Genomic DNA, 13,042 nt, shown 5'->3' with positions numbered 1-13,042 from the left:
TATTGTATACTATAAAAAAACTCCTGGTCGCTCGGAACAGTGTAAGATTATGATCTCACATACTTGAATACTACACTCAGCACACGGTAGGGTAAAAATAGATACTCAGATATTTATATACTGCTTCCGCAAAGCGAACCCGCTTAGCTAAGACGTTAAAATGACCATAATTATATTTTGCTAGTCTGTGTGAGTTTTGCCGACTATTCGTCAGTAGTTGTCAAATTCCTTCAGTGTGTCTGAAAACTATCAGTGAACGACCTACATTTCAAGACACGTGAACGAACGCAATATCGATATCGTAATAGTAAAGTCACTTACAGACAATCGATCGAGGAAGAACAGAAGAGTCTATTAATCTGCGAATTAAATGAATACTAGGTTACTATGAAAGTAAAAAAGGGTAATGTTGTGCCCTGATCGGGAAAGAAAAGTTAAAGATTCCAAAAAAAAAACGTCAGATATTATAATATATTGTGGAGGCATCATGGGCCAGTGGCTAGAGCAGTGGACTCACGATCAAAGGATTGTGAGTTCGAGCCCCGGCATGGCTGTGGTGTTGTGTCCTTGGGCAAGGCACTTTATTCCTCATTGCTTCTCCCCACCCAGGAGTGATGGGTACCTGGTAGGACAGAGGTTGTTATGTGTGCGTTTAGCTCTGCTGCGCTTATTGGCTGCACATGTGAGCTGTTGTCTGCTCCCCAGGGAGTTGAGTGGTATAATATTAGTGCCAGTGACCAGGGGTAATAATAATTGTAATGCGCCTTGATCACATCTACTTGTGGATATGTGGGCTATATAAGAACCAAATATTATTATTATTATTATTATAAGAGCAGTTAAGTAAAAAAAAAGATCAGAAAAAAATGGAGAAGAACGACCTTTCATCATGTTTCAGACTGAACTGTCAACACATGATGCGATAATCTTTGGCAAGTCTCTCTTTTTGGACAACTCCGACAGATATAAATCAATCGCGATTTAGTTTCATCACCCCGATCCGACCGAATATAATGCAGCTTATGGGCACCTTTAATTTATAATCGTCATATGAACGTATCCAATTGCCGGCCACTGCATGGCCCTGTGACGTGAATCGAGAGCAAACAACGGTTTCGGACGTCACGAGAGCAATTTTCGCAGTCTGTGAGCAGTTGAGTTGAGCTGAGTAGGCATAGATCAGAATCGAGTTGATTTTGGCTGAAAGTAGTCAGAAAGGTAGTTTTTCGTGCTCGGTCCAAACTGTGGTCCGCAGGTCACCAGCTTTGTCCATTGCAATCAGCAGAGCTGTGGTGGGTGGCCGTATAACGCCAGGAATACATAACATCATACGCAGGTCTAGGCTACAACATACTTATTTATTATATATTTATTTCACTTTAAAGGATTACCCATTTACATGCTCAAATCGAGTTAAAGTTACCCAATAAGGCTGTAATCTCCCATGGGGTCCAATTAAACACACAGAATTAAAATCCAATGAGTGTTAAAAAAACAATGAAGTCAAATAGCAGACAAAATAAAAATATATAAAATATTTAAAAAAAACAAAAAAGAAAAGAGAATAAAAAATAAAAGTTCTATTTATCAATATTATCCCTAATAAAACATTTCAACCGAGCTTTAAAAATTTCAACATTGTGGCTGCACCGAATATCATCGGGAAGTGAGTTTCAGAAACTTGAGGCACGCATAGAGAACGTCTCTGGCCTGTTTGTGAACGGATTTGAGGGAGTAGCAACTTATGAGTTGCAGCAGAACGTGTCTGGTAACCATGAACATCATTTAAAGGCACAAGTTTCTCAGAGAGATACGTTGGTGCAGTATTCAGAAGACAATTATAGGTTAAAACACATGTAAAATAAAAGATGCGTTTTTAACGGAAAAAAAACATTGGCTGCTTCAAAGAGTGAATCGGTTGAGGTATTAAAATCAACATTGAGAATAACTCTCCGTGCTCTTTTCTGTAACTTATACACTTTCTCGATATTTTTTAAAGTTGTATTTCCCCAGACTACACAACAGTAATCAATAGCTGACTGAATTAAACCATATACAGAACTTTTCTAAGATGACATGGAATGAATTTGAATAATCTTCGAAGTAAACCGATTCTCTTGCTCAGAGTGAGACATAAATCGTCAATATGATTGTCCCAAGTAAGAAATTGTCCAATGTAACACCTAAAATCTTCTCAAATGAAACACAAGAGATATTATACTCATTAATGGCAATATCAAGTCTATTACCCATAGTGTCTGCACATTTTAATTTTTGACGAGACCCAACCAACATGGCTTTCGATTTGCCTTCATTGATGACCATGCCATTGTTATTTACCTAATCGTTAACTGAAGTGGCATCGTTTTGGAGCGACTGATTAACATCGGCAACTGAAATGCCAGATGTAAGGAGAGTCTGGTCGTCAGCATACATGTCTAGGTTATAATTACACAAAGTCAATGGCAAATCATTAATGAAAGTGGTAAAAAGCAGTGGACCTAATATTGATCCCTGAGGCACACCAACAGTAACTTTTTCAACGTCAGAGATCTTACTCATGTGACAAACAACTTGAAAACGATCTGAGAGGAAAGAATGAAACCATTTCAACTCATTTCCATGCAATCCATAAAAAAGATAATTTCTTAAGTAGTACATCGTGATTAACAAGATCGGATGCTTTAGAGAGGTCCAAAAACAAAACACCTCAAAGCCGACCACCGTCGATGTTTTCAAGTAACTCATCACAAAAACGTTTCAATGCAGTTTGACAAGAGTGGTTCTTTCGAAAACCTGACTGCTGTCAATGATACCAATTTACTTACTATGATCTGATCATGTCATTACCGCTACACAATTCACGATGCATAACAGTCCAACAAAACAACATATCTGGAATCATTCATATCACAATTACACAATATTCAAAAGTTACACTTCACTCGTTTAGATTTCTCTAACTTTATTTTTAGTTTTATGTAACTTCCTAAGTTTGTTTTTTTCTATAGCATTGTATGGTGTTACTTGAAAAATGCATATTATTTGCCCATTCTAAGAATAATTTGTCGTTTTGTTTAGTCTAATAAAAGACTGATTAATATTTATGTGTCATGTAATGTTAATAGAAATATTTTGGTCTTTCATTGAGCTCATGAAACTTCAGAGATCCCATGCCTGTTTTTGTATCATAGGTACACAAATCCTTTCCGTTAGGTAAATTTGCATTGTGACCAATTCTATGTCCTTCAATCAATCTTGCGTTTTTCAACAATTACCCCGTGGGCAACTTAAGTTTTACTTTGATTTCATTAACAGACTTCACGCTAATCATCGTGATCCCTTTTATTATTTAATCATTATCACCATTTGTAGTAGCATTAATTTTATTGCGGAGAGTTTATATCAATGTTTTGGATATCACAGTGTGCGACAATACTCTCAAATTTTGATCAGACGGACGGATATATTGTACTAGTTTACAGACGTGTACCAGCTTAACCAGAAGAGAACCAGAAGTTGTTCCTGTACACGTATACTGAACCGCCAGGCTATTTCGCTTCATTGGCCGACGGCTTGCAGCGCAACGTTTGCACCGGCCCATATGACATCCGTGTATTTGGCCACAATGGTATAGCCGAAAAAAAACACATGCAGTTTTAGCGGCATAAGGCTTAGGCGACTCATGGGTGTACGAACTCCACACTAATTCCTCAAGTGTTGCTATGCAAATTTTCTACGATCTTAATATCGACAGATATGCTGCAGCGTGTACTTTTAGGTTTATTGCTGACTGTATAGAGTTTTTTCCATATCTATGCTGCAGATTAAAACTAAATATCACTGTGCAGTGTCAGTTTTCTTTCGTACGGATTTTCTGAATGGAAAGACCATAGTCCCTATGGCAACAGGACAGGCGTAAACTGTTAGACTTTGGTTGAGAGGGGAGACAAAGACATTCAGTCATACTGAGAGCTTTTCTAGAATTTGTTTATGTTCTTGGAATGGCATGACTTTTTTAGATAGTGTGAGAGGGTGTGTGACTAATTAAGTAAAAAGGGTTACAATGACCACCCGGCAATTCTAATGATAGAAAACGAAAACTCCAGACACGTCTCTCACTCTCTGTCCAAGTTCATATCATTGAACCGGTTGTCCACTTAATACGACAGGAATCGTCCAATGTCGTTCACAGTTCAAAGTCTGCCCAGTTGCTATGGTTCAAATTCTTGGGTAATTGTCGCTGATTAGGTGGGAAATCCGACACATAATTTCCCTTGACAGTCAGTCCTCTACACGGATTAATAGCGTAATGGCCTCACAGAGGGCACCGCAAAATATATATACTAGGCCTACAGTACTATAGAATGCTGGTATGATGATGAATGAACATCACAATAAAACAAATGCACATTACCAATCACAGTATAAAAATGTTCATCATAATATGAAAAATGTCCAATACTATATTATAAATGCCCATCACAACATAACAAATGTCCATCACAATATCACCTATGCCCATCATCTAAAATGCTCATCACTAAAAAACGAATTCCTATAACCATAAAACAAATGCCCATCACGACATGACAAATTCCCATTATCATATAACAAATGCACATCACCATATAAAATATACACATCACTATATAACAAATACCCATCACTACTTAACAAATGCCCATCACCATATAAAAACCATCACCATAAACCAAAAGCCCATCAACATATAACAAATGCACATCACCATGTCAAAAATGCCCATCACTATATAAAAACCCATCATCATAAACCAAATGCCCATCACTATATAAAAATGCACATCACCATAATGCTCATCACTATATAACAATTGCCTATCGCCAACAAATATGCATCACCATTTAGCAAATGCCCATCGCCATATAACAAATGTGCATCACAATATAACAAATGCTCATCACCATACAACAAATGCCCATCACTGTATAACAAATGCCCATCACCATATAACGAATGCTCATCACCATATAACAAATGCGCATCACCATATAACAAATGTTCATCAAATTATCATTTTACGTCACTTAAGACAGCTACGGCTTTCCATAGTGACATCATTAAAACGTTCCGTAGGATTACCGATCACCGCCCAATCGCGCTAATGTTCAACACATTGAAAATGCCGGATATTTAAGCTTATCGACCACTTTTGTAATACAATGAAGATAACAACCGCAGTCACGTTTTCTGAACGAAGCTTACTATCAGATCTTCCGACTCCCATTAAAGCTGTGAGTCGCAATTCTTGTGGTTGAATCAGAATCGATGTCAATAATACTCCGGGTTCGTACATATAGCTGATGATACGGTCGCCATTCGATGAATTTTCAATGATATACGAAGGGAAGGAAGACGTATACAGGGTTCAAGTGCTGTCTCGACCAGCAAGCTATTCATGGTTTTTTGACCTAGCTAGTTCAGACATCCCCAGGCGGTTAGTCTCTTTTGTCACTTCCCTGCTCTCTCGCTCCCGCATCTCATTCAACCAACAAGTGGAAGCTAAATCAAGGCGACGGTCCTCAATCCTCATCTTTAACACGGCCATTTTCAAGAGATAAAGTCAATCACAAATCTTTGTGCAATCCAAGTAAAAATTCTTGCATTGCTTTGGTGTTTTAGTGTTTAGCTTACAGCTACCCCTGCCAACATATTTGCCGACTCCTACAGGACGATTTTGTTTTTACAAGAAAGGAACTATGATGATAATCGATCGAAAATCTAATTTTCATTTTCATTTTCAAACCACGATAGTCCGTCATTCATTGTCCTTAAGCTTGCTCTATGAAACAAAATTAAGTCACTCGAAAGTAAAAGTTATTTACGAAATTGAGGAGTAGTACAAGCGTTGGTGCTATGACGTCATTTTTATGTTCCACAGTTTTTAGGGGAGGGGTGTTAAACACAGTTTCAGTAATTGCAGACAAGCACAAAATAACCGCTTTTTAAAAAAATCTGCCTATTTCAAAAAAAAACCTTCATTTCAACAATTGTACAAATGAGAATACAAAGAAATTCGCTTGTCTCATTTTATTTGTTATTATGGTGTATTTGATGAACTACCCTGTGTTTGTTTTTACGAATTAAATTATTCCTAAAAGCAGTTGAAGACGCCTGTTCATAGGCCTAGATACTTTGGGCATTAATCAAAACAATAACAGCCTTGCAAATAGTAAGAATGTCAGAGTACGGATTGTAAATCGAATTTTGGAAAGTCTAGATTTCAGATAAGTCTAGATAAAATAAGATTCCATTCTCTGTCTAATTGAGGTATTGAGGTAGTCAATTATGGAGTTTAGAATCTTGCATTATAGCACACTGGGGATGGTGAAATAGGGCTTACGCTGGACCTTAGTAATAGTTAGTAAGGTCATAGTCAGGGAGGTGTATTGTAATAATTAGTAGCACTGCATTAACAAGAATCATTACTGAAATTAAAGAGAAAACCTTTTTTTAATGGTTATGAATTTTGTGTGATATGAACAAATTGTCATGTTTGATTCGAGAAACATGCTACAATATTGGTCAAGTGTGCTAAACCTCAACTTTTCTTGCAGCTAGACAATTTAGTGAAGAATTCTAACGGTCTATACTAAAAGGCAATGGTCAATGCACAACTTTCACCATGCTTGGCTGAACATACACGGTTACGAAAGTTTGGATCTCATTGTAAGCTTTTTAATGAAAATTGAAATCGGTTGTGCCTTTTTTCCTGAGAAAACTCCTAAGCATAATCTTTGTTGCTAAACATTCATTACAATGACAATAGAGAAGTGTAGACAATGTTTGCTATCCAATAACACCCTGTGTTTTTTTAAATAAACAAGCGTGTTGAAAACATAGATTGATTACATTTGACATTGTCAACTTCTACCCATTAATCCGGATAATCTCTTACACAGATCGCTTGATTTGACGAGGGAATACACTTCGATTTCTGATGAAGTGGTTGACATCATAATGCACACAAGAAAGACTCTTCTTTTTGACGACTTGACACTCTGAATTAGAAGAGAGAATAAGGATTTATTTGATGTCGCAATGGCGAGCGTCGACGGTGCTGAAACGTTGAGAATTGGTGGGTCCGTATGCCCTCTACTCACTTGCCAAGAAATATGATTAGAACATTATCGCTTATACCGGGACGACGGGCTCGGTGTACTCAGGAATACCATAGTAAGTAAGGCGGAGAAGATGAAAGGGGAAATCACAAGAGTATATCATGAAATTTGGCTGAAGATCACAATTGAGACAAATTGGAAAATAACAAACTTCTTGGGCATGACATTTAATCTTAATGACGGCAAGTTCTATCCGTACCGTAAACCAAATTACCAAACAATGTATGTTCATAAACAGTCTAATCACCCACCAACTACACTGCAAAGTGAAGTGTTCACGGATAAAACCCCAATTAAATGCCTTTGTGTAACACTTTGAACGCGTCTAGACGTTCAGAAATGTAACGCTACGTTTTCAACCAACATTCAATTTGTGAACACACGTGTGCAGATTTTGAACATTATGTGTTCATCAGACATTATATTGAACACCATGGTGTTCCATATCTGAATACACATTGCACATGAAATGTGTTCACAAAATTGAACGCATTTATGCGTTCAAAGGGCTGTAACACTTTTTGAACGCCGTTAAACGATAATTGTGTTAAAGGCTAGAACACATGATGTGCAGTTGTTGAACACCTTTAATTTGGCGTTCAGGGGTGTTCAAGCCTGGAAATAACAAACGGAACACTGATATTCAGTAAAAATAATTTACTCTAAAATTACACAAAAATCCCTTGAGTAAAATGCAATTATGTAGACTATGAGAAAATAAACATGGCCACTTTGTAAAATTTGTCAGAGGCTAACGCCAACGGTGTCAACACCTTCCTATCTAAACATAAACAAAAGAAAGTCCTTATAAACACTGCCGATCGTTTTCAAAAAATATGAACAAATTAATTACAAAACAGATTTTACTTAAATATTGTGGATTACGATATATGTTCATATATGTAAAAACGTAAAACAAGTGTGTTTTAAAAGCTCAAATTTCGGCTTAATTATTGTGTGGAAAACACGTATTCGTATGAAATATTTACGCCGTTTTTGTAAGATGGTTTAAGACATTTCTTCTTGTATAGACAATTGTAAACTTGGAAAAAAAGTTATTTAAGGCTTCTCTGATGCACATAGTACATAGTTGTCCACACTAATTAAAAACAACAGGTCAAGTTCTCACAAAGTGTCACAGTAAAGCAAAACATCCAGAAAGTGGGTAAAGTAAGTCCTTGGCAGTGTAAAGCCCATTTTCTTGTCCAACAAAGTTCTTCATGATCGAAAAGGTTTCTTTGTTTGTAATATCTTTAATAAACCCTGAAATAAATCAGTGACATTTAAAAACTCTACCTTTCAGAAATTAAAAACACATACATACATTTTAACTTCGTTTCATAAGATTTGTTCTGTGTGTCAATAAGCATTTGCTGTTCCTTTGTCCAACAAAGTCCTTCATGAACGAAAAGGTTTGTTTGTTTGCATATCTTTAAATAAATATAAATATTAAAGGAATCGTACAGGCCATTTTGAAGAAAAAGCTTGGAATGTAAAAATTTGAGAATGATGCACACATTCACCTATTAGATAATAAAAAACAGTAACAAATCGAGAACAAAAGACTTGTTGATCTACAATACAAAGTAATCTAAGATTTGGTAGCAGGCTAAGATCAACTAAATGTTATGGAGCATAAGCCTTCAAAGACGTGAAGCCTCCTTCATCAGATGCGAGGGTGGAATGAAAAATTGAATCAGAAAGCGACAGAAAATTCAGAATGAAAATTTCAGAAAATTCAGAAATTCAGAATGTGCATTTTTCACTCTGAATTTTCTGTCGCTTTTTTCATTCTGAATTTTCTGTCGCTTTCTGCTTTAATTCTTCATTCCATTATTGCATCTGATAAGGGAGACTACACTTTTCGAAAGCTTATTCTCCAGTGATATTTAGTTGATCATAGCGTTCTACCAAAGCTTAGATAAATTCAGAACAAAATACAGAATTTTATCAAAGTTTAGTTACTGACTCTCGAAAGTTACTCTACATTAGAGATGAACTGAGGTTCTCAAGCTTGTTTCAACACTGTAAAAATAGCGGACGCTAGACGCGTCTTTACGCGTTCAAAATGTAGATGTCGGTGTTCAAATTTGAACGCCTTGTGTTCATATTGTTAACACTAGTGTTCATATTATTAACAGTGGTGTTCTAAACCTGAACACGGAGTGTTAACAGCCATCTCCTTCAAGTGTTCAAATACTAAGCATTACAGAAATTTTACAATACTGTAAAACAATTAACAATCTTTAGTGTTTTTTTACTTTACTATGGCTATATTAAATTTACTACTGCCTCGCTGTCCGGCAAACGTACACGGATTTTGATGTAACGAATTTGCCACTAAGTGAAAAATATCTCCTATCTAAAATTACTGAAAGCATGTTTTTCGAAAAAAGGAAGTATACAAAATAATTTTACACGTTTATTACGGGTTGAAATTTTGAAATTTTGAAAAGAAAATCAGATAACCACCATGAACGTTTTAATTTTAACATCGGCGTGCAAGAGGCGTTCTACTCCTAAACACTTGGTGTTCAAGTTTGGTGCCTTTTCTTATCCCGTCATGCATCAAAACGGAAGTTGCGACATTTTTCTTGTAAACGCACGCTGAAGTTGTGATCGTACGGAAGCAAGACCAGAAAGGGTAAGTTTTCTCTCAAAAATAGTAAAAGGTGTTAAATTTTGAAGCACCTGTATTATTATCGTTTGAAATTATTTGTATAGTACTTTGGAATAGCTAAAATACGAGAAGAAACCTTTTATTTCATACGCACTGGTGTTTTGGGCCGTGGCGTATCGATCGCACTCGGGTCAAGGGTCATGCCGCTGCGTAATCACAGCTAACACATGTCTTTTGGTAATCACAATCGCATGTAAAACTGTAAAACATTAGTAAACATCGCAGAGTATACACTCTATTGTTTCAGCATTTGAGAGTTGGCTTTTTTACTTTTCATCAGTTGATGACAAGAAGAAGCCAATATTTTGTAACAGTATCGAAAAGAGGCACTGTACACCAAAGTCACCCCTTTTCCTTAACCTAATAAGGCCACCTTGTCTTTCATTTAAAGTCTCATGTCGCCATATTACCTATTGTTGCATTATTTTCAGGATGTGAAAAGTTGGATTTACCTGGTAATCGAAGAGTTATTACAGAAACTGATGGTGCAGAAATTCAAAAATTGAAGATGATGAGTGTACAGGTAGCTGTCTGGAAACAAGCTTGAGAACCTCAGTTCATCTCTAATGTTGATTTAAACTTTCGAGGGTCAGTAACTGAATTTTGATAAGTTTCTGTATTTTTGCTCTTAATTTATCTGAGCTTTGGTAGAACGCTATGATGAACTAAATGTTACAGGAGAATGAGCTTTCAAATACGTGTAGTCTCCCTTATTAGATGCAAGGGTGGAATGAAGAATTAAAGCAGAAACCGACAGAAGTTCAGAGTGAAAAATGTACACTCTGAATTTCTGAATTTTATGAAATTTTCACTTAGAATTTTCTGTCGCTTTCTGCTTCAATTCTTCATTCCACCCTTGCATCTGATGAAGGAGACGTCACGTCTTTAAAGGTTTATGCTCCAGTAACATTTCGTTGATCATAGCCCACTAAATCTTGAATTATTTTGTATTTTAGATCAACACCTTTTTTGTTCTCGATTTTTTACTGTTTTTTAGCTTTGCTGTTAGTGACGCAGAGCTTATCTCATAGGTGATGTGGCATCGTCCTCAAATTTTTACATCCAAGCTTTTTCTTCAAAACGGCCAGTACGATTTCTATACTATTTATCTTTATTTAAAGATATTACAAACAAACAAACAAACCTTTTCTTTAATGAATTACTTTGTTGGACAAGGAAATAGGTTTTACACTGCCAAGGACCCACTTTACCCACTTTCTAATGTTGTGCCATACTGTGACACTTTGTGACAACTTGACATGTTGTGTTTACTTTAGTGAGGACAACTATGTAGCATGTGCATCAGAGAAACCTTGACTAACGTTTTTCCAAATTTACAATTGTCTATACAAAAGGAAATTTCTGTAAGAAACCGTCTTACAAAAATGGAGTATGCAATTCATACATTGCGTGTTTTCAAAACAATAAGCCAAATTTTGAGCTTTTTCAAAACAGATATTTTTGTACGGTTGTACAAGTATGAACATATGACGTAATCCACAATATTTAAGTAAAACCTGTTTTGTCATTACTTTGTTCATATTGTTTGAAAACAATCTACAGTGTGTTATTTGGATTTTCTTTTGTTAATGTTGTGATAAGAAGGTGTTTACACCGTTGATGTTTTCCTCTGACAAACTTTACAAAGTGGCCATGTTCATTTGCCCATTTTATACTAAATTATTGTATTTTACGCAAGAAATTTTTCTGTATTTTTAGAATAAAATAATTTTACTGAATATCAATGGTCTGCTTTGTTATTTCAAGGCTTGAACACCCCATGAACGCCCAAAATTAAAGGTGTTCAACAAGTGCATATCATGTGTTCTAGCCTTTAACACACTCATCGTTGAACGGCGTCCATGCGTTCAAAAAGTGTTACAGCCCTTTGAACGCGTAAATGCGTTCAATTTTTTGAACACATTTCATGTGCAATGTGTGTTCAGTCATGGAACACTATGGTGTTCAATATATGTCTGATGAACACGTAATGTTCAAAATGTGAACACGTGTGTTCAAAAATTGAACGTTGGTTGAACACGTAGTGTTAAATTTCTGAACGTCTAGACGCGTTCAAAAAGTGTTACAAAAAGGCGTTTAATTGGTGTTCTATCCTTGAACACTTAACTTTACAGTGCATGTTCTATGACAGCTACTTGTACACTCATCTTCAATTTCTATACCAAACAGCTCCTGTAATAACTCTTCGATTACCTGGTCAATCCAACTTTTCACATGCTGAAAATATAGGTAATATGGCGACATGAGACTTTAAGTGAAAGACAAGGTGGCCTAATTAGGTTAAGGAAAGGGATGACTTTGGTATACAGTGCCTCGTTTCGATACTGTCACATAATATTGCCTTCTTCTTGTCATCAACTGATAAAAAAATTAAAAAAAAAAACAACTCTCATATGCTGAAACAATAGAGTGTACACTCTGCGATGTTTAACTAATGTTTTACATGCAATTGTGATTACTAAAAGACATGTGTTAGCTGTGATTACGCAACAGCAATGTGGTACATCGAGCGCGCTCGGGTCAAGGGTCATCGCCACATTTCTGTGTTAATGACCCTTGTCCCGAATGCGATCGATACGCCATCGCCCAAAACAACGCTGCGTATTCACAGCTAGTGTATGATATACCAGCCACTGAAAGAAAAAAAGGTTTCTTCACGTATTTTAGCTATTCCAAAGTACTACACAAATAAATTCAAAGGATAATAATACAGATAATAATACATATGCTTCAAAATGTAACACGTTTTACTATTTATAGAGGAATCTTACCCTTTCCGCAGGATCACGACTTCGGCGTGCGTTTACCAGAAAAATGTTGCAACTTCCGTTTTGATGTATGACGGGATACGAAAGGCATCAAACTTGAACAACAAGTGTTAGGAGTAGAACGCCTCTTGCACGCCGATATTAAAACTGAAACGTTCATGGTGGTTACCGGGAATGAGTTTCTTTTCAAAATTTCAAAATTTGAACCCGTAGTAAACGTGTAAAATTATTTTGTATACTTCCTTGTTTAGAAAAAATACGCTTTCAGCAATTTTAGACCGGAGATATTTTTCACTTAGTGGCAAATTCGTTACATCAAACTCCGTGTACGTTTGCCGGGCATCGAGGCAGTAATAAATTTAATATAGCCATAGAAAAGTAAAAAAAAACAATTGTTTTACAACAGTGAA

Source organism: Ptychodera flava (genome assembly GCF_041260155.1).
Source record: "Ptychodera flava strain L36383 chromosome 23 unlocalized genomic scaffold, AS_Pfla_20210202 Scaffold_24__1_contigs__length_23054250_pilon, whole genome shotgun sequence".
Lineage (NCBI taxonomy): Eukaryota > Metazoa > Hemichordata > Enteropneusta > Ptychoderidae > Ptychodera > Ptychodera flava.
The sequence above is the reverse complement of the archived record's forward strand: the minus strand, read 5'-3'. Positions refer to the sequence as shown.